This window comes from Mauremys reevesii, linkage group 1, assembly GCF_016161935.1.
Source record: "Mauremys reevesii isolate NIE-2019 linkage group 1, ASM1616193v1, whole genome shotgun sequence".
NCBI classification, from domain to species: Eukaryota; Metazoa; Chordata; order Testudines; family Geoemydidae; genus Mauremys; species Mauremys reevesii.
This window is the reverse complement of record NC_052623.1, coordinates 115,377,934-115,401,745: the sequence shown is the minus strand read 5'-3', so window position 1 is coordinate 115,401,745 and position 23,812 is coordinate 115,377,934. Positions and strand designations below refer to the sequence as shown.

The following is a 23,812-nucleotide window of genomic DNA, read 5'->3' as shown; positions in this document are numbered from 1 at the left end:
CGAGGCTAAATCCCCTGCATATTATGAAAGTCTCAGTCCTAATCTTTTACAGGATCTAGACCTTTCCTATTTTAATATTAGGTTGCAGTTTTGGACCATCCTGGATTAAGTTCAGAAGAGAGCCTCCCCATTTTAATATTGTGGGTTTAAATTATGTTATAACTCAACATGAGTGAGTGGTCACAAACAGTGTGAGCCTGGCAGAGCTGATGCACTTATTGCTGTGTTTAAAGAAGGACTTTTGTACTGGGCCAAATTTGAAAAGAGGAATATTTATGTAGAACATCATGCACTGTACTAGCAGTGTCCCTTATTCACCGCTGTGTCAGGAAACATTTGTGTTTGAATAAAGCTTTCAGCCTTCTCAGTACTGCTTCTCTATCTTCTGGAACCTGCATTAAAGTCATAATCCTCTGTTTAGGACACTACAGTCTGTTGAGATGGAAACAATAGTAGGGCAGGCCATAAACTCAGATGAGCTATGGGAGAAAAAGGAGGCACTCACTAATAGTAACTATCTCCAAATGACTCACCCCTAAAGAGTCATGCTGTAAGAGCCCCATGCTAGCTATGTGGCCATGAACCCTTTGAAGCCATCCTTGGCAATTAAGGGGCATGAGTGATTCCCTCAAGCCCTACGTTCTATAAACTGAGGGTATAAATATCCTGTACCTTGAAGCCATCACTCAATTCCTTTCTGTCTCCAAGAGTCTTATTTGCAGGGCCACACAGAGGGGGCAGGGAAAATCTGAAATGAGATGTTCCCATTTAAATACATTGAAGACTGACTGAAAGGCTGTGCATCTGTGTGGATAGTATAAAATGACTATTATTCGTTTACGATCCAAGAAAATATTATTTGAACATTCATAGTAATATTAATTTATATCAGCAACAATATAATGAATATAATAAAAGTTGGCAGACATTTTTTATTTTATATTTATTTTGTAAACAAATGCTACAATATTAGAATACAAATAAAAATTTAAAAGATCAAACCAGCAAAGTCTCCTAACAAAGATATTATAAAACAATTTATTAACACAATAATAGTCATGTTAAAACCTTAACTATTACTAATGTGAAATGTGAGCCTGCTTCTTCTTTGTCAGCTTATCCAGTCGTGGTTCAGTTAAGGACAGTGCCACACGCAATGGAGAATGACTATCCATACTATTCCTGTATTTTGTCTTAATGACACTCATGGTTGAGAAGCCAGTCTTGCAGAGGTATGTTGAAGGAAATGGGAGAAGATTTTTCAGAGCAGTTTCAGTAAGCTCAGGATATTCTGCTTTCATTTTTATCCAAAAGGAAGCAAGTGATATTGTAGTTTCGAAACTCATCTTCAATCTTTCGTCAGCAGCCAGCTCCAACAATTTATCCTCCATAGTGACAGTTTAGTCATCTTTCAATGGAATAAACGGATTTCGGATCCATTCGGTCTCTTTCCGTGGATGATCTTCTGCTGGAAAGTAAAACTCAAAATGTTCTGCCAATTCATCAAGTGTTGACTGATGACGTTTCGTAGAGATGTAATATCAAGGTCTTTGCCTGCATCGGCGATTATTGTCGCTAAGTTGTGAAACATGTCATAATAATCTCTTGACACACGACTCTTCCATGCTTTTAGCTTTCGTTTCTGTCCGTCGATCTTGTCTGCCATTGTAAGACACAAATCCATCCTTCCCTGCATGGAGGTGTTGAGATAATTAAAGATGGCAAAGATATCAGCCAAATAAGCCAGCTTGGCTATCCAATCCACATCTCGGAACAATTGTGACCGATTTGGTTTTTTGTCCTGAAGAAACTCGGCAAGCTCGTTTCAGAGCTCAAATACTCTTGACAGGACTTTTCCCCTTGATAACCAACGTACATCGGCATGCCATAGGAGTTGTTTATGATCAGCTCCTATATCATCACATAATGCAGCGAATAGTCTCAAATTTAAAGCATTCACTTTTACATGGTTCACAATTTTTACGACCTCACTGAGCACACTGTTTAGTTCTGTTGACATTTTTTTTGTTGCAAGACTTTCTCGGTGAAGGAAGCAGTGGGTCGACTTGCATTCAGGTGCAAGCGCTTTAATCTGGGTAACCACTCCAGAATGCCGTCCTGTCATTGCAGCAGCACCATCAGAACATATGCCTACACAAAACTTGAAATCCAACCCACATTTGTTAACAATGTAGTCGCTCACAGTCTTGAACACTTCAGAACTAGTTTTTGTTAGTAGTGAAGCAGAAAACAAAAACTCTTGCTTCAAATCACCCTCATGTTCAAAGCGCACATACACCATCAGAATTGCCATATTAGCAACATCTGTACATTCATCAAGCTGCAAAGAAAAGTATTTTTCTAACTTAATCTGTCCTATGAGCTGCTCTTCCATATCGTGAGCCAGATCGTGAATTCATTGAGTTATAGTGTCATTTGAAAGTGGCACCTGAGCCACTTTCTTTGCCACCGCCTCACCCAGCATTTCCATGCAGACATCTTTAATACAGCCTATCACTAGCGTCTCACAAATTGTGTATGGCTTTTTAGCCTTAGCAACACGAAGCGCTACTTTATAAGAAGCTTGCAAAGCACAAGTATTTATGTATCACACTGCAAAGATCTGTTTCTGACGGCCTTTTAAATCAAGATGCTTTCTTTCGAAGAACTCTTTCGGCTTTGAACTAATTTCATTATGTTTTGTATTTAAATGCCTCTTGAGCTTTGACGGCTTCATTCCGTCATTAGCCAACATATCGCCACAAATAACGCACTGCAGTTTTGGCACTCCACCATCATTCATGGCTACAAAACTGAACTGAATGTATGAGGAGTCATATTTCCGAGTAAAGCCAGAACGAATTTTTTTTGTTGACAATACTTTGGTTTCATTTACATCTGTCATCTGATTCAGAATTACTTCCATGTTCAGCAACCAGATGTCTCTGCTTGATAAATATGTCAATTAGGCCTCGCTTCACCATCTGTAAATTAGGCATAAAAATAATGAATATAAATCCCATTACCCCAGGTATATACTTAATTTATGATATTAGGATGAAAAATGTATAATATTATTAGTACAGTGGCGTCACATCTTACGTGGGGGTTAGGTTCTAAGGTCAGCGTGTAAGAGGAAAATCGTGTATAGTTAAAATTACAATAAAGTACAGTACACACAGTACAGTGTATATACAGTATACACTGTATACACTAGAACAGGGGTCCTCAATCAACGGCACGCGTGCCAAAGGTGGCACGTGAGCCTTTTTTTTTTTTTAAATGGCAGGCTGCAGGTCCTGGCCGCCGCTGAGCCCACTGCCGGCCTGGGGTTCTGTTCACTCAGCTGGCAGCGGGCTGAGCAGGGCCGGCAGCGGGCTGAGCGGGCCAGTGGCCAGGACCCCAGCTGGCAGGAGCCAGCGGACAGAACCCCAGACCGGCAGTGGGCTGAGCCGCTCAGTGTGCTGCCAGTCTGGGATAACAGCCGCCGGCCCCATTCAGCCCGCACTATTTAAATTGTTATTTTTCTCTTTTTTTTTTTTTTTGCCAAGCACGACTCTTCTGGTACTTACATTCTCAGATCAGTGGGTTTGGACAGGGTCCCAAATGACAAACGGGCAGAGATCTGTAGGACGCTCTTCATTCAACTTCTCGATAGTAACTGCCGGTGGAGCGGGAAGCGGGGAAGCATGCGCTCGTGCGTCTTATGCAAAAGATGCTGTAGCGCTATGGCATAATTATCAATATTATAATATGTGCTTCTGAAAACATAATATTATTTAATATTGTCAACTTTATCAACTGATATTTATTCTTGGTGGAATTCTACTATTATTTCTTTCTTTCCTGGAAACTCACCGCGGACCGGCAGCCGATGGCTCACGGCCTGGCACTGGTCCGCAGACAGCCACTTTGAGTAGCACTGGAATAAGCAATGCACCTTGGTGGAGACAAACGTTCTGAGAACAAAAGTTAGGGCTTTCAACATGGTTATGTTTTTACCAGCTATATTGATATAATTATACCATTATAGTTAAACCAATATAAATCCCCCTGTTGACACTCTTATTCCACAATAAGTCTCTTTTTGGGTTTGTTTAGCTTAAACCCCTCCCAAAACATGATAAGCTAAACCAAAATAAAGCTCTCTTATACCAGAATGGGTGAATCCACATAGGGAGTGGGTATAATGATAGCACTTTAAATTCATACCTTAGTTTATACCAGTATAACTTCCACATGTAGATAAGCTAACTGTCTGTAAGTAGCCCCTTTTCTACTTCCTGGTGTGACTGAAGCACTGCAATATAGCAACTAGCTTGTGCTTTTGAGGCAGTGTCCAGAGAACAGTGATTCATGACAGTGTGAGCTGAACTCCACATAGTAACCCTGCAGACTCCACATAAGGGCAGATTGTGTTTAGATGTAAAGAAAGGTGCCAGTCCCCAAGCTGAATGAGCCTTGAGATGTTCAAGCACAGGGACATTAGCCAATTCGGAACAAGACTGAATGTATAGTCTTATCCACTTAGACCTGGTCTACACAGGTTTTGTCTGGAATAACTATGTTGATTAGGGGTATGATTTTTTTTAATTGAGATTTTATATAGAGAGATAGATATATCATTAAAACTTCTTGTGTGGATGCAGTTATATCACCATAAAGGATTTTCATATGCCACTATAGCTTATTCCCCTTCCCATACAGGAATAAACTAAACCAGGGTAGTAACAACAATATAACTTTTGTATGTAGATAAGACCTTAGACAGCTTTTGAGCGGAGATGGTCTGCCCTCTAGATTTTTCTCCAGAGATCAAAAATAGTCTGTCTTTCTACATGGCTTAGTCCTGTATAAGGAGCAGCTAACAGCTCTTTTGACCTCTAGAGTTTGTAACTTTGCCTCGCCAGGGTGAAAATGCGGCTTTGGGAAAAACAAGAGGCAGTGACACATTAATTTAGATGAAAATCTGATACATCTTTGCACAGAAATTAGGGGGAAGGTTTCTGTACCACCTTATTTGCGGAAGATGGTTAAAAAGTAAGTTGATCATCACGGCTCATAACTTCAAGATTCTCTGGAAGAGAGGTAGTAACAGCAAGACCCTATGGTCCCAGGTTAGTTAACACCAAATTTAAGTACCAAAGAGAAGGCCTCCTAACAGAGAGTATAAGTTTGTAAGAACTTTTAAAATTAATTTCGCCAGAGGATGAAAAAGCAGCATGATCCCTTCTCATAGGAATGCAGAAAGGCAGAAATAAGAGAAAGTCTGACATAGCTACATTTGGACAAGAATCAGAGTCAAAGTCTCTTTCTTAAGCAAACCTTTAAAACTGGTTCTATTTAGCAGCAAAATATCTCCTTTCTGGGCTCTGCCAGGACTGCTCTGGGGTCCTCAGATAAACACAAGCAGACATGGTGTGGAAACCCACCAGTATTCCTCTTGGGTGAAGCATCTTAAGATACAGGAAAATTATATATCCTTCCTCCTGGGACAAGAGATCTCAACTCCAGGGAAGACTTTGACCACAATGGACTGTAGCACCCTTCATGGAAGCTGAAGAAAGGAGCACATGTTCTAGGAGGGAATAATTTGGAAAGGGCACCAGGAAGTCAAGTCAGTCTGTGTGCTCATGGCTAGAAGGCTAGCTGTAGTCACAGCATCTCTGTAAATAGTTCTCTTAATAAAGAGCCAATTTAGTACAAGAATGGGGTCCTTTCATGAGATTACCCAGCATGCAGTACATGAAACTGAATTACTCCTGATTTATATCACTATAATTGATCAAAATATGGCCTATAGCCTTTTAAGCATGAGTCTAGATCATTTATTACCTGACTTTCAGCAGTACTAAGTACCCACAGCTTCTATTGAACTCTATGGATGTGGTAAGTGCTCAAAACACTTCTGAAAAATCAAGCCATCTGGACTTTGTAAAAAATGACTGGCACATTTAATTTCACAGGTCCCAGCTACCTCCAGGATTGGGGGCATAAAGCTACCTTTTAACTCTCTGCCCCATCATGTGGTCTCAGTATTGTTCTGGTGCAACCCCCTGATCCCCATCACATGAGCTGAACCCTGATCTGGAGCACCTGAGATATCGTCTCCTGATGGGTCTCTGTCATCATTTGCTCATCTGCAAAATGAGGATTATAATACCTACTTCACAGTGATGCTGCAAGGCTATTCATTTATTCTTGAAAAGGACACTGAGATCCTGGGCTGGAAGGCACTATAAAAGTGTTAAGTATTACTATTATTTATTTATTATACACTGGAAAACCTAGATTAGTAATAATGATAACTTCAGAATTATTCTGATGACACATGATAAATTGCTCAAGGCTTAAGTCAGACATTCCAATTTCAGGTGGTTTCAATAGATCAGCTGTAGAGGAAGGAGAGACACATTTGTGTCCAGGAGTCAAAATAAAGAGAAGTGAGAGACCAAGTGAGCACTCAAGATGTTTGTACATTGGAGACTGCCCAAAGGAAAAGAGTAGCTAGACCAAAGCAAATTCTAAACATTCCCTGAAGTTTAGGTCAGGGAGGAAAAAGGACACTGTCAGAGAGTATCAGAGGGGTAGCCGTGTTAGTCTGGTTCTGTAGAAGCAGCAAAGAATCCTGTGGCACCTTATAGACTAACAGATGTTTTGTAGCATGAGCTTTCGTGGGTGAACACCCACTTCTTCGGATGCAAGCAGAGAGTGGCTGGCCTCTGTAACTGAAATAGGTCCAGCTCCTCTGTGCCAGAGTAGGGGCTCTTATTTAGGCCAGTGAAGGGAGAGGGGCTCTGCCTGGGCTTTAAAGAGTCAGAGGGCAGTTCAGGTAAAACAGAGCTGGGTGAGAGAAGGAATTGGCTAGGGGAGAGTGAGCCAGAGAGAGGGGCAGGAAGTAGGAATGTCAGAGCACCAGTGGAGGGGAGGCAATGAAAGCCTGAGTTGCAATGGGGAAACGGAAAAGCTGCTGCTGTTGCTGGTTTTTTTAAATTTGGGAATAAAACTGGGATTAGACAGTGGGTGTGGCAGTGAGTCACTTGGCAGTGGGGAAATGCCGTTCCTTATTACAGCTACCTTCCAAAAATCTGACAACACATGGGTGGCAGAACAGGCCCTTAGCAGTTTTCATAGAGATGAATGGAATGGGGAGCAGAGATTACTTGTTTCAGCCATGCTTGCTCACGGGCCAAGGAAAGACTAAATCTAGCCTGTCCCTTGAGGCATTGATGGGCTGATTTTGAGAGCTGTTGAGCACCCAGAACTTCCATTGGCTTTAATTGGAGTTGGATGGCATCTCTGAAGTCAGAAACCACATCAAAAGTGTGTCTGTTAGTCCCATGGAGTAGGTGCCTTTTGGTTTCCTTAAGCCCATTTAGATCTTTTACATCTATTGATTATGTTTTCAGAGAGAATTTCTGATTAATGTGGTAGTCCCCATAATGGATGTAAAAGTGAAGTCTTCTCAAATAGGGGGGCTTGAGTCTCTTCCACTGATGCAGGATGTTGCAATCTGTGCATGAGGGCAGGAAGGAGGAAAGGTGCAGATAGGCCCCAGGGGGATTAATTATCCCATCAGGGGTCTGCCAGGAGGGCAGTTCTTTAGTACACTTAGGGCTCAAGAGGACACCCCCCAACCCAGAGAAGGCTTGGACACCAGGCTATGCCTCCTCTCTCTCCATGGCTGTCTATTTCTGGCTGTGGGGACCCGCTCAATGAAGTGTGGCTTACAAGCATCTTGAGCCATCACACCTCCTGGCTCAAGGGCAGATTTTCCACTGCTAGTAACTTACAGCCCCATCTCTGCAGGGAATGAATAGAGTCCAAGGCCTCTTTTTTTTTTTTTACATGAGAAATGGAAATATTTGAGATCCTTCCTGTTCAATGGTAGCTGAGCTTCACATGGCTAAAGGGATCACTTAGGACAAAATCTCTAGCAAGGATGGTTCTGCTTTGTTATAAAGCTGAGTCAGGAAGCACAACGAACACAAGAGGAGATAGCACATCTCTTGAAATGGAATCACTGTTTGCCTCACGCTAGTCACACTGCTGATTGATTGCTCTGCAGCAACCCTCGAGAGGAGGATTTTGTAAATTCAAAAGCATTAAACAAATTCAGAGTGGATTTAAAGCTTGGATTTTATTAAGCCAAATATTTTAGTGTCTTTAATTCTCATGAATTGTCTATGATTGACAGCTCTGGGCAAACACTCTGGTTATTCACAGAACAAGTGACACACAGACAAACAGAGCAAGCTTCCCCACACAGTCGCTCCCAATCTACAATTATGCCTTCTACAAGCCTTTGCCCAAAGTGCTGCCCAGTTGGCAGTCTCAATTAATGGTATGATAGGGGCAGTTGGTGTGCCGTGGATACCTGGAGGTGACCTGGGAGCATCAGTTCACTTTATATAGCCCATCAGATTCCAACAACATTTAGCCCCTACATTATGCTGCTGGACGTGAACCTGTGGTGAAAGGCTATATCCCATTGCTCTCCCTTTTAAAGCTTGTTTTCTTTCAAAGATGATTTTTATAAACATTTGAACAATATTCTCTCAGCTATTTCTTTGCCCCCAGCACATCTGCAGTATAACTACCCTGGCTATAGCATTCCTAAAAAGTTTGCAGCTAGCGACTTATACAAGTGTGAGCTGCTAGCCCTTCACAAATCTGTCCCTTCCTGGTCTTGTCTGTCATCTCTTCCCTGGCCCTTTTGCTTTGCCAATGATGCCTGCCTTGCTCCCACCCCATTTGTTCACTTATCCAACTGTCAGCTGCTTGCATTCTTCCATTTCCCAATCCCCGTCATGGGAGGAGCACTCTCTTTGAATAGATCCATAAAGTCACTAACCTCTTTCAAATCCTGAAGACTCATTTCTACTGTAATGTGTGCAAGAAGTTAGCCAACCAGTAATGGTGGGGTCCTTTGGGTTCATTCGGGCTGCTCAGCAGAGGGGGTGACTCAGCCACAGGCAGATGACTGGTAGGGATCTTGCCGCAACCCCAGTGCCATCAGATAACCTGAGCAGCTCTACCCCCTGCAGCTGTGAGCTGCCTTTTTTACTCCTGGTTCCCAAAGGCCAGCCTGGGGTGACTGCAAGTAGCTTTAGATCGTCAGGAAATATTAATGACAAGCTTTCAGCCCTCAGGCTTGGTTTGCATTGGTTACGTTGCATATTAAGCAGCCATTGCAATCCACTCCAGAGGTAGCTGCAGTCAAAGTGAAGTGACTTCTGGGGTGAAAGCTGCAATATAAAAGGCATATTATTAGGCCATTCCAGCGGTAAAGAATACTAGGGCTATGGCTGTTAACTCTCTGTGTAGCCACGTTAAGCCACTGGGAGAGAGCTCTTTCGTCAGATTAATTACTCCAGCCCCCCGCAAACATAGGTGCTGGAACTAGGGGTGCTGCTACACCCCCTGGCTTGAAATAACAACAACCAAAATACATGGTTTCCACCTTCAGCACCCCACTATAAAAAACTGTTCGAGCACCACTGCCCAGGAGTGGCAGTAGCAGCTCTCCCGCCAATATACGTGCCGGTGTGGACAGCACTAAGTTATGTCGCTCCAGGGGGAGGTGTAATTCACACCCCTGAGCAACATAACTTATATCGACTTAAGCTGTAGTGTATCCATAGCCCGAGTTCTACATTTCAGAATCTGGGATTTGATTATCTACAAATTTGCACCTTGTGTAGTAATTGACACCTATGCTCAATGGATGTAAAATGCCACCATTCTGATTTGGTAGCACTTTACACCCACTTAGCATAGGTGACTGCACAAGTTGCATGGCAATAGATAATCAGGTCCCTTTACTGCTGAGTGAACAGGAGCAGCAAACGGAATGATTTGAGGGTGTGCGAGAGGCAGATACACCTAACAAACGTACTCCAAACTTAGGCCAATAACACTCCCACCAAAAAAACCCACCCCAAAACAAACAAAAAACCCTGCAAGAGTAAAATTAATGCAAGCAGAAGTCCTGCAGCAGAGTGGGGGCTATCCAGTTTATTGCACTGAATGCAGCATGCAAGATTACCCGCCGTGTGGGCAGGTGGCATATCCATGCATAGGGTACAAGCAACTCATGGCCCTCAGAGACCAAGTACAGGTTTGTGAGGCCAGAGTAGGTGAACTGAGGAGCTAAGGGAGAAAGAGGTACATAGACGGGACTTTCAGGGACGCAATAGAAAGTTCCCACCCCTAGTCTGACAACCTGTGTGATGTTACGGAGGATGAAGGTCTCAGGGAAGGAGAACATCAAGCTGGAATGGAGGGAAACAATCCCATAGTTGGAGCCCTTCCAGATGATGTCATGGTATCCTCTTGCACTGAAGATAACCCTCCTGGGCAGGTGTTGGGGGGTGGTGCTTATGTGCACCAGGCCAGCAGTATTGCTTAGTGGCAAGTGTCCAGGGCCACTTTGCCTAGAGGCTACAATTCAATAGCAGCATCCACAATGAGAAGGGCCACTCTGCCTAGCAGCTGCCGTTCCCCAATGGCGGGAGTCAAGGGCTACATTCCCAAGGATGAAGGGGGAGGGGAACCTGGGCCCACACTACTCCACCAGGTTCCAACCCAAGGCCCTTCAAAGCAGTAGGCCATCTATGTGGCTTACAGTCTGGTACCCTTACTCATGCTTCCTGGGTAACTTTCTACCCCTGTCTCCTGTATCTCCATCAGTGCCACGGCTCTGTCTTGGGACACTTCTTGGCTTCCTCCCAGGAGCCTATACCGGTGGGATAGGTTACACCTAAACCAAAACAGAACCAGATTGCTGGCACATACAATTAAAAAGTTTGCAGAGGAATTTTTAAACTAAGAAAAGGAGGACTCTATATCCTAGTAAAGAGGAGAGGAAAGATGTTGGTAAAGTACAGGTAGGAGCTAGTGAGGAACAGTTAATGGTAAAAGAGTCCCCTTTAAATATAACACATGAAGGCAAGTAACTAAATATTGACAAAATGTACAAGTGCTTATATACAAATGTTAGAAGTCTAAATACTAAGATGGGCGAACTTGAATTCATGGCATTAAATGAGGATATTGATATAATAGGCATCACAGTAACTTGGTGGAATGAGGATAATCAGTGTAATTCCAACGTAAAAAATATACAGGAATGACAGAGTAGGTTGTGCTGGTGGAGTAGTGGCACTATATCTAAAAGAAAGTAGAGAGAGTCAAAGAAAGTAAAAATCTGAAGTGAATCGAACTATACCATAGAAATTCCATGCTTGAATAATAAGAATATAGCAGTAGGGATATGCTACTGACCCCCTGACCAGGATGGTGATGGTGACTGTGAAATGCTCAAAGGCAGAAAACACAACAATAATGGGTATGTATGAGATTGCCATCGTAAAATTATGCAAAATTCACAGTAAAAATGTACAAAATCAGTGTATGGTCATGGGGGAGGAGGGGTAAAAATGCCAAAGCCAGAGCTGGGTGGAGTGGGGTAAGTAAAAATGTACAAAATCAAGGTATGGTGGGAGCTGGGGCTCAAAGCCGGAGCCCTGCTGCCCCTGGGTGCTGATGGCCAGAGACAAAGAAGTCACATAGGTCTGTTAAAGTAATGAAATCTGTGACCTCCATGACCAAATCGTATCCTTAATAATAGGGGATTTCAAGTATTCTCATACTGACTGGGAATATGTCACCTCAGGGCAGGATGCCGAAGTAAAATTTAGACATTAAATGACTGCTTCTTGGAGCCACATGTCCCGGAACCCACCAGGGGAGAGGCAATTCTTGATTTAATCCTAAGTGGAACGCAGGATCTGGTCCAAGAGGAGAATATAACTGAACCGCTCAATGATAGTCACCATAACACTATTAAATTTAACATCCTTGTAGAGGGAAAAATGCAAAAGAACCCCACCACAATAGCATTGACGTTCAAAAAGGGGAACTACACAAAAACAAGGAAGCTAGTTAAACAGAAATGAAAAGGAACAGTCACAAGGGTGAACTGTCTGCAGACTGCATGGAGACTATTTAAAATTGCTATAATAGAGGCTTATACTAAATGTATACCCCCAAATCAAAACACACAATAAGAGGACCAAAAAAATGTCACCATGGCTAAACAGAAGAGTAAAAGAGGAAGTTAGAGGCAAAAAGGTATCCTTTAAAAATTGGAAGTTAAATCTTTGTGAGGAAAATAGAAAGGAACATAAACTCTGGCAAATAGAATCGGGCAGGCCAAGAAACAGTCTGAAGAGCGACCTACTAAGAACACAAAAACTAACAGAAGCAGGAAGCCTACCAAACAATCAGTGGGGGCACTGGGTGATCAAGTGCTAACTGAGCGCTCAAAGATAAGGCCACAGCAGAGAAGCTAAGTCAATTCTTTGTATCTGTCTTCACTGCAGTAGATATGGAGGAGATTCTCATAGTCCAGCCATTCTTTTTAGGTGATAAATCTGAGGAACTGTCCCAGATCAAGGTGTCAATAGAGGAGATTTTGGAACAAACTGATAACTTAAACAGTAATAGACACAGGTGCCGACTTTCATTTTTCTGGGTGGGTGCTCCACCCCCCTCCTCCTCAAGCCCCCCCCGCTCTGCCTCTTCCTGCCCCTGCTCCGCCCCCTTGCCCCCAGCACTCTAACCCACTGCCAAACAGCTGATTGGCAGGGGCTGCTGGTGGCTGAGCACCCACTATTTTTTTCCCCATGGGTGCTCTGGAGCACTGATGGAGTCATCGCCTATGGTAATGAATCACCAGGATCAGGTGGTATCCACCCAACAGTTCTGAAGGAACTCAGATATGAAAGTGCAGAACTTCTGACTGTGATATGTAACCTATTGCTTAAATCGGCCTCTGTACCAGATGACTGGAGGATAGCTAATATAGCACCAATTATTTTTAAAAGGTGCCAGAGGCGATCCTGGTAATTACAGGCTGGTAAATCTAACTTCAGTGCCAAGCAAATTGGTTGAAACTATAGTAAATAATAAAATTATCAGATACATACAATATGTTGGGGAAAAGTCAACATGGCTTTTGTAATTGAAATCATGCCTCACCAATCTATTAGAATTCTTTGAATGTGTCAATAAGCATGTGGACAAGGTTGATCCAGTGCATACAGTGTACTTGGACTATCACAAAGCCTTTGACAAGGTCTCTCACCAAAGGTTTTTAAGCAAAGTAAGTGGTCATGGGATAAGGAAGGAAGGCCCTCTGGTTAAAAGATAGGAAACAAAGGGTAAGAATAAAAGGTCAGTTGTTGCAATGGAGAGAGGTAAATAGCAGAGTCCCCCAAGGATCTGAACTGGGACCTGTGGTGTTTAACATATTCATAATTGATCTGGAAAAAGGGATGAATAGTGAGGTTTCAAAATTTGCAGATGATACAAAATTACTCAAGATAGCTAAGTCCAAAGTTGACTGTGAAGAGTTACAAAGGGATGAAATTCAGTGTTGATAAGTGCAAAGTAATGCACATGGTAATAATTCCAACCATACATACAAAATGATGGGGTCTAAATTAGCTGTTACCACTCAAGAAAGAGATCTTGGAGTCTTTGCAGATGGTTCTCTGAAGACACCTGCTCAATATGCAGTGGCAGTCAAAAAAGTGACCAGAACATTAGGAAACCATTAGGAAAGGGATAGATAATAAAACGGAAAATATCATAATGCCTCTGTATACATCTGTGGTATGTCCACACCATGAATGCTGTGTGTGGTTCTGGTTGCCCCCATCTCAAAAAAGATATATTAGAATTGGAAAAGGTGAAGAGAAGGACACCAAAAATGATCAAGGGTATGGAACAGCTTCCATATGAAGAGAGATTAAAAAGACTGGAACTGTTCATCTTAGGAAAGAGACTATAGGGGATGTGATAGAGATCTATAAAATCATCATGACTGGTGTGGTGAAAGTGAATAGGGAAGTGTTATTTACCCCTTCACATAACACAAAAACTAGGGAATATCCGATTAAATGAATAGGCAGCAGGTTTAAAACAAACAAAAGGAAGTACTTCTTCACACAACGCAGAGACAACCTGTGGAACTTGTTGCAGAGGCTAAAAGTATAACTGGGTTCAAAAAAGAATCAGATAAGTTGATGGATCATAGGTCCATCAATGGCTATTAGCAAGTGGGACCCAATCTCATGCTCCTAGTGTCCCTAAACCTCCAGATGCCGGAAGCTGGGACTAGACAACAGGGAATGGCTCACTCAATAATTGCCCTGTTCTGTTCATTCTCTCTGGGGCACCTGCCATTGGACACTGTCAGAGACAGGATACTGGGCTAGATGTTGGCATAATAAAACCACCTCCATGAGCGATGGTAGCTATGTTGATAGGAGAAGCTCTCCCACTGACATAACACTGTCATAAGCTCCAGTGTGGACAGTGCAATTTATGTCGTTCAGGAGGGTGGTTTATTCTCTCCCCCGAGCAAGGTAAATTATGCCAACATAGGCTGTAGTGTAGATGTAGCCTAACTGCCCTGACTAGGATATTCTGAAGACGTGCTTGTTAAAATAGGTATGTGTGAGACTTTGGAGAAAGAAGTGAAAAATAAAAGCACAAACTTTGCCAGTACCCATCACCCTTGAATATCTCAAGTGAAACAAGAAGAAAAAGCGATTGTGATTTGAAGGGATTTTACATCTGGAAGTGATTTTGTATCTGTTGGCTTTCACTACAGAATTTTTAAAAAGCTAAACAAAGTAGACAGATGGTCAAAGCCACTAAATTAGATGCATTCAGAATAGGAGAAAAAGATTGTCACATAGCATCTAAATGAAATGCTGCTGAGAAAGTCAGGCAGGCCATTGATGGGCTGCTAATGGCCCGCTGATAAGCGCTTAAATTGGAGAGTTCGGGAGCGCTGTACACTATAGACTACAATTTGTACTCATCAACAGGCTCAATCCAACAGAGTGCAGAGCATATCCAGTGAGATGCTGAGGGCTCCTGCTAATCCCGCAACATCTTACAGGATTGGACACAACATCTATCTTGATCTTTACTCAATGACACTATATTCTCTTTGCATGTAAAATGGGGCCTTTTCTCACAAACTATTTTTTCATTTAAAGTAAAAAATATTTGTTTCTAATATTTTGCTGTACAGGAGGGTAACTAATCACTTACAATGAAACTTTGGGTGGAGAAATGAGTGGGCTCAACAGCCGGGAGTAGCTTTTGTCACTGCGGACTTTGGAAAAAAAGGGAACAGCTACTTTTTCTGTCCCCCTTTTAACATTTTTTTTCTTAACTATTTCCCCCTCTTCTTTTCTGATCTTCCCACCCACTTCTGCAGTCGAGAATGCCTCACATATGCAGGCATGTGCACACCCACCCTCTTAGTATGGCGCCTCCCGCCCTCTTGATCTGTTTCTTCTGCTTTATTATTAGGGAGTGCTCCTGGGATCAGATGCCTTCTTCTATTACTTGGGCTCTAAGGTCTTGCCGACTGGTGTACCTTGGTGTAAATCATACCTACGCTTGGGGATTTGCACAGTGCACCTACACCAGTGGCTGAAATCCCTATGTAGATCAGGGAAATAGGAACTCACTAAATACAAACAATCCCTAAAACAGCCAGGATTGAATATGGAATCTGTGAAAGCTGCGAGAGACACAAACCTGGGATCAGAGTAGCAGCCGTGTTAGTCTATATCCTCAAAAAGAACAGAAGTACTTGTGACACCTTAGAGACTAATTTATTTGAGCACAAGCTTTCATGGTTTAAAACCCACTTCATCGGATGCATGCAGTGGAAAATACAGTAGGAAGATATACACACACACATATATATACACACACACACAGACATACACACACACACAGAGAAACAATCGGTGTTACCATACACACTATAACAAGAGTAATCATTCAACCTGGGATCATTCATCCATGCTCATGTCTCTCCAGGGGAATAGTACACTAAAGTTTCAAACAAACAAAACATTTTAATGTTTAACTAGTATTTCTATGGAGAGCTGTTCTCACTGCTGAGGTGACAGAAAATCTCATTTCACTGTACCCTTGATTCATACCCTTGGTGTCCTTCTCTTCACCTTTTCCAATTCTAATATATCTTTATATACACCTTGTGTTCCTTTGACAAGTACTGTAGCAAACAAACACTATTCAGAAGCTGTATGTTTCACTGTAAATACAAAGAGGAAGTTTTTGCTCTCTTTCTCCCCCCTCCCCCGCCCCATTTAGCTAGCTAGCTCTTCTATCTCAGTGCAGTTTAAACTATGGCCAATTTCTTAATTTCCACAGCCATACAAGAATACAGAAGATTTACACTCCTTTGTGGTCTGGGAGCACAATCAGCCCATATTACTGCTGGCAGATTGCCTTCTTTCAAAATAATTTATGGCTTTTGGCTTTCAAATCCACCACAACTCATGAACAACCTGAAGAGTCTGGCAGCTACGGACAGGTTGAGATTGTACAATGAGAGAAAAAACACTTTCAAACTTGCTCACAAATCCTGAGTCAGACTGGAAAGGCTTTATATATTTTGTGTTGTTGCTGTAGTAACCATTTCCTCACTCCACCCAACCACAGTCCCTGCTGCTGTGTGAGCAAACAGCTGGCATGACAGGACAAGCCTAGATAGGTTGTGTTTTCACATTAGGTGAACTTCCCAGCCTCTTTGAGAAGAGCTGCTGGTACTTCTTGTTGCTGGTATCAAAACCATTTTCACTTGCTTGGAAATGTTATTCTGGGGGCAGAGGTGTTACAATAACTGCTCCATAAAGTCTACAAGCCTTTATTTTCTACGTATGAAGTTCCCAGACTTCTGTTGTTGTTGTTGCTGTCCCCCGTCCCTTCTCCATGGGAGTCCCATAGCAGCCTGCCCCAACTCCCACCTGTCCAGGGCAGAAAGTGCCTCATTGAGGGGAGTGGGGAGCAGGACCCAGCTACCTCCATCCCTGGTGCAGTGCAGAGTAGACTGGGACTCCTTGTCCTCCCTGCCCTGTGACTGGGGACTCCCTGTGTGCTCTCACAGCTACTGCCCTGGCCTGGCCCTGACACCCAGCCAGCTGCAGCCCCACATAGGGTTGCCAACCCTCTAGGATTGACCTGGAGTCTCCCGGAATCAGCATCAATCTCCCAATGATTATTGAAAGCAATCCAGGAGATTTTAATATGATATTTTAAGAAAATGACATTGTCATGTTGGGGAAAAAAATCTCCCAGAATAGCTTTAGTCAGAGTTGGAAACCCTAGCCCCACATCACCCCTCATGCCTCCCTTATGAGGGAGAAGAGTGTCCCATATTGGGAACCTCTGTTCTCTGTTATTTCCAATAAAGAGGTGATTTCCTCTGTATAATAATAATAAGCCTCCCATCACTCACTCCCCCAAAGCCTTCATTCCACACATTATTCCCATTTAAAAAATTCAAGGAGTGACCAACAAGAGGTGTACCTAACAGTAAGCCTATTTCATGATCTTTAACAGCTCTGACTTTTGTTTTTCCATGTTCTCTCCCCTCTCCTGGTTTGTCATCATTTGCTGTGTTGTGTCTAATTTAGATAAGATCTTTTGGACAGAGGCCTGTGAGCTTTTTGTCTGTGGAGGAGCATCCATACATTCCACATTGTATTAACAAACAATAAGTGTTGTGTAATCTGTTCCACCTTGTATTTTGCTGTGACATTCTGGGTACCTTTCCCAGACCTGAAAAAGAGCTCAGTGGAGCTCGACAGCTTCTCTCTCACCAACACAAGTTGGTCCAATAAAAGCTATTACCTCACCCACCTTGTCTCTCTTGTGCAACTGTATTATCCTTTCCATACCAAATCCCTAATATTTCCTAGTTTCTGTACCTTCCAGCAGCGACACATTTTCTATCAATGTTTTGATAGAATTGTCATCATTCTAGAAGGCATCTTGTAAAATTTTTGTGCTGAATGAAATATCTGTTAGGGAAGGAAATGTTTTATGCCAAATCAAGAACAAGTCCTCAAGATCAAACATATTTGAAGGGTGTGGCTGAAATAGGTTCCTCACACACAAAAGGCACATGGTTTCTTAGTTTTTTCTCTGAAAAGAGGCCAGTTTAGAAGCATAATTTCCCTTCTTCACTATTGGCTGCCTCATCTTCACTGAAAATTGTCTATTTAGGTAATTATTTCCCTCATTTTTTCCTTTAGAGTGAATCAGTAGTTCCATTCTCCCTTCTGCCTTATGCTTTTGATAGTTTTTAAGCTCTTTCTTGCAGAATTGTCTGGTGTGATAGAGACAGATTCCTCTTCAGTTTTTGGACTGGTTATTTCAGGACACACACCTTGTTAAGTTTAAGTGCCAGATCAGGTTCACATAATCATGCAACTAAGAAATAAAGAAGGGGTTAATACAGGCATGAGGTAGCAGAAAGTGCCCCAGCTGGAGCTGATTACAGCTGTTATAGAGGCTGCCCCAGGGTAGGATGTTACCCCTTCAAGAAGAGGCTGTGACCTGAGCAACCAGACTAGCTTTTGAGCTGTTCAGAACTCTTTCTGCCTACCCAGAGGGAGGAGTTCCAGCCCAAAGAATAGACCAAATGAGGTACCAATCTCTCTTAATAAATAGTGCCACCTGCAGATAATCCTGAGATACCTTGTAAATAGTTTTAATCCTAAAGGTTGGTTTTTAAACACACACACTATTTTTCCACTTCTGCATTAGTCCAAGCTTCAGAAGATAGCAACTTCCACATAAATGGAGATATCTGCAGGATGCAGCTTATCTATATATCCTAACTATCCCTGCAAATAGCTACCTCTAACAGACCAATTACTTGCTTGGTGTAACTTCTAGCACAGCATGAGTCATTTGGCTATCTGATCCCAAAAAGACATGGGGAAACTGAGCCAGCTTATTCTTGTTTTGAATTTTTTTTATTTTTAAAGCCATCAAAACAGAGCCCAAAAGGGGTCATAGGCAATTGTTTCCTTCTTGGAATAGACCACATGGTTTGATTTACTAAAAGTATTTTTTCCCTCCAAAGTACTGCACATGTGGTTGTGGTTACGCAGAGGAGCACTTAGAACACATAGCTAAAAATGGCTTGGAATGATGGGAAATATTTACAATAGTCATCAGGATGAAGACCAAACATATTAAAGAGAAACATAACTAATGAGAAGCTTAAGTTAGAGAGGAGCTTGGCCTGCAATCCCATGTAGCTTTCATAGGCTTCACTCTTGCAATGAGATCATGTGAGCAGATCTCCATATCTAGGTAGATCTCATTGCAGAACTCGGGCCTTTTAGTCTTTGGCAATAATCCAGTTAACTTAATTAGTGGTTTTGCTGGAGTAATGAATGGAGGATCAAGGTCCTTACCAAGGGCTGCAGGGTCAGTTGTAGATGTCTCAAAGTTATAGGTGCCTTTGAAATGCTATAGGTAGATTTGATAACTCTACATCATCTTATTCTCACGGTATGTTAATAATGTTCAGTCTTTCTCAATCTAGTCTCATTAGTGGGGAAAGGATGGTCAAAGCACAGGACTTGGGAATCAGGTGACTTGAGTTCTACTCCCTGCTCCACTACAGACCTTGAGTGTGTCCTTGGATAAGTCACTTAGGCCCAGAGCCTCACTGGTGTTTAGGTGTCTAACTCCCACTGACATCAGGGCCTGAGGTGCTGAGCACTTAGAGCTCTCACTGAAGTCAAAGGGAGCTGAAGACATTTTGCAACTTGCAGGATCAGGCCCTTAACCACTCAGAGCTTCAGTTTCCCTATCTCTAAAATGGAAAACTAATACTCACCTACCTGCCTGGGATGTTGGGAGGCTTCCTTCCTTAATGTTGGCAAAGTACGTTGAGATTCTTGCAGAGAAGGTGCTATAGGAGGGCTAAGGATTAGCTTTATTGCCACCTTTCAGACAGTGACATTGCTACAAAGGAGACTATTACAACCAATGCATTTACAGGACTTTCTTAACCAGACAGCTCACACAATGCATGTGGCTGGAAAAGTCTCTCATCCCATTAAACATTCCCCTGCAGCTAAAGGTTTACAGTAAATTGATGGGTCAGCACCAAGCAGCCAAGTCTGTCTCTAGTACAAATTAGCCTGAACTTCATGCACATAAATATTCTAACTCAACTCCTTCTGTCAGCCCTTTACAGCCTCCCATTTAATCAGATGAAAAGCGCTGCTTGTAGCCATTGCACTCCTTCATGCAGCCATTTTTAAAAAACAGACAGATCCATAAATGGAAGTCTGGAATAAGATTTTTAAAATGACTCAGCCTTCATAAAATATCAGGGTTGGAAGGGACCTCAGGAGGTCATATAGTCCAACCCCCTACTCAAAGCAGGACCAACACCAACTAAATCATCCCACAGGCACATCCAAAGTATCACTCGGGAACCATTCTACAATCCTTACTCACACCTCGGCTCAATGGTGCCTTTGTGGCCCAGCCATGTGTTGGGGAAGGAGGAGAAAACTCAACTCCTAACAGTGGCTGCCCATATGAGGAGCTCAGTGGAAGGTGAACTCGACACCTCAAGCAAAAGGGAGCTTGAGCCCCCTTGTCTGCTGACATTGCCATTAACTTTGCTATAAGAGGCCATTCTGCCTGCTCTGAGAAGGGAGGAAGACTCAGAGCCAGGATCTGCTCCAGTCAGTCTCAAGAGAGAATCACAACTGTCGCACCATGAACCTGCTGCTAAAGAAATTTGGGCACAGCCGTACCTCTGGCATTTTCTGACCATCCAGCTGGTTGACTGCTCCATGAGGGGCAAGGGTGTTCTCCTGGACCTGAGGCACAGGGGAACTGAGGAAAGCACAGGAATCAGCCTGCAGTGGGCATGCAGCTGGGTCACAGGGAAAAGTCATGGACATTGGTGATTAGTCTCTTAAATTAGCCGTTCTCAACCAGAGCCCCAGCACCCCTCACAGGGCAGGAGCCCTGAGCAACCTGGAGAAAAGCTGGTTGCTATCGCACAACAGGGGAAATTGAAATATTGCAACACTCAATAAGGAGTTGGAGGGAGTAGTTATTTCCCCCAGATAATGACAAAAATAGATTCGTAACTACAGATCTGAAGCTGTATTCTAGCTGCATTGCTGAAATCAACTGGAATAGCATACAAATTTAATCTCTAGGGTCTGGACAATGGTTGGCTCGTTTTCAAAAGCTGTTAATTTGCTGATACTGGCCCATACCAAACATTCAGTGAAAATTCAAATGGTGACCTGTTGTCCTGTGTGTCAGCATTTATATTGGAAAGCTATTTAGTACAGCTGCATCATACCAAGGTAGAACTGCTGAATACAGATGGAAACAGACAGCTGAAACCAAAGGCTCTGGTGATAATGTTAGAGTAGGATATTTGCTGACATTAACTGCAACTAGGTAAATTTCCAAAATGGGGATTCCTCACATCTGCAAGTGCTTTAAGCCCTTAATTAATGTGCTGTGAGAATCAGATGAAAGGAGTGATAGAAGTGCAAAGTAGTATAATTATTATTTCTATAGGGATTTTTCCCATCAGTTAATTGTCACTTGCTTTTTAAAAAATAAATATAATTTTCCTACTTTAATAAGCATCTGTCATGCTTTATAAGTTTCTGTAGTATTATTATTAGTATAATTATTTGTATTACCACAGTGGACCAGAACCCCATTGTGCTAGGCAGTGCACAAACAGAACAAAAAGATGGACGCTGCCCCAAAGAGTGAGCAATCTAGGTCTCAGACAAGAGACAGATGGATACTACAAACTGATGGGGAAGTAAAGGAAACAATGGGCTGTGGTCTCAGCACACCAGGAGCCTAACAATTGTCATGTTTTTTTCAAGGCATCATGGCAAAGAAGAATTTTATGGACAAATTTGAAGGAGGGTGATCAGGTGGCTTTTGAATATTTCAGGGAGCTCCTCCCAGAATAGGAGAAAGTACAAAGACACTTGTTTGAAAATTTAGTAGAGTGGGTGATAGAGGCTAACATCTGTAATAGAGCGAGAGCACACCTGGAGCACAGGGCCTGGTACAAGGCCTGAACCAAAGTCAACAAAAGCCAGGCTCTGAGCAAAAGTCAAGCCCTATTGTAAAGCAAATGCCTGTGTACAATTTCACTGTCCGGTACCTGAATTTGGCAAAAACATGTCTGGTGTTGCGAAAACAGAGGCAGTACTAGGTACTGGATTTTCATGTAAACACATTCCTGGGAGATGGTACCAGAACATACTGACCCCAAGTAAGACAACGATGGGAGGATAGAATAATGACTGGGGATGTTTCATTCGAACCGGCTGGTGCAAGGTGTACAGCTGGTAACTAACCATGTCAGGAGTGTAATACGTAACTTGTTTGTATTGATGTGTAAAAGAGAAATCATAGGAGGGGCACCTTTGTCCAGTTTAGGGAGCAATGGAAAGTCCTGCTGCTGACTGAGCGAAATCCATTTTAACAGGCATACATGTGTTAATGTACTTGGAGAATCTATGGGGTGCTAGGACTGTGCTTCATCGACAATAAACCTGTTAGAGTGTCTTCATCACTGAAGTGAATCTGTGGTCTTTTTGGGTAGTACTAGTGAGGTCTGAGCCAGCTACCTATGCAGAGCTGAGATGGCACATGAAGAGAAGTAGGGTCCTGCAGGGATCAGTTCTGTTCAATATCTTCATCAATGATTTAGATAATGGCTTAGAGAGTACACTTATAAAGTTTGTGGATGATACTAACCTGGGAGGGGTGGCAAGTGCTTTGGAGGATAGGATTAAAATTCAAAATGATCTGAACAAACTGGAGAAATGGTCTGAAGTAAATAGAATGAAATTCAATAAGGACAAATGCAAAGTACTCCACTTAGGAAGGAACAATCAATTGCACATATATAAAATGGGAAATGACTGCCTAGGAAGGAGTACTGCAGAAAGGGATCTGGGGGTCATAGTGGGTCACAAGCTAAATATGAGTCAACAGTATAACACTGTTGTAAAAATAGCAAACATCATTCTGGGATGTATTAGCAGGAGTGTTGTAAACATGACACAAAGTAATTCTTCTGCCCTATTCCATACTGATTAGGCCTCAACTGGAGTATTGTGTCCAGTTCTGGTTGCCACATTTCAGGAAAGATGTGGACAAATGGGAGAAAGTCCAGGGAAGAGCAATAAAAGGTCTAGAAAACATGACATATGAGGGAAGATTGAAAAAATTGGGTTTGTTTAGTCTGGAGAAGAGAAAACTGATAACAGCTTTCAAGTACATAAAAAGGTTCTTAGAAGGAGAAGAGAGAAAATTTGTTCTGTTTAACCTCTGAGGATAGGACAAGAACCAATGGACTTAAATTGCAGCAAGGGCAGTTTAGGTGGGACATTAAGAAAAACTTCCTGTCAGGGTGGTTAAGCAGTGGTATAAATTGCCTAAGGAGGTTGTGGAATCTCCATCATTCCAGATTTTTAAGGTTAGACAAACACCTGTCAGGGATGGTCTAGCGATAATACTTGGTCCTGCATTGAGTGCAGGGGACTGGACTAGATGACTTCTTGAGGTCCCTTCCAGTCCTACAATTCTATGATTCTACATACATGCCCACCAACTGACAACAACTTAATTGGCATGAGCTGACAATTTGAGAATGAATAAGAGAGGATAGGTATGGTAGGGATAGGCCATTAGCTTGATAGGCCTTGAAAGTGAAGACCATTAGCTTATTGTAACAGGGTGGCTCCCGCTTCTCACAAGCACCCTCTGGCCGGGTATGCATCTGCACCTCTCTCAGTCTGCGTGACCACTGCCGGTGATTTCTCAGATGGGTTTTCAACAACTTAGCTCTCTGGCTGATTCACATACACAGTCTGTA

General features: G+C 42.6%; 1 pseudogene; it reads right to left on the bottom strand.

Annotated features, from left to right (window-relative positions):
* Nucleotides 1–1,059: 1,059 nt before the first annotated feature.
* On the bottom strand, nucleotides 1,060–3,023 carry LOC120405148 (annotated as a pseudogene).
* Nucleotides 3,024–23,812: the final 20,789 nt, after the last annotated feature.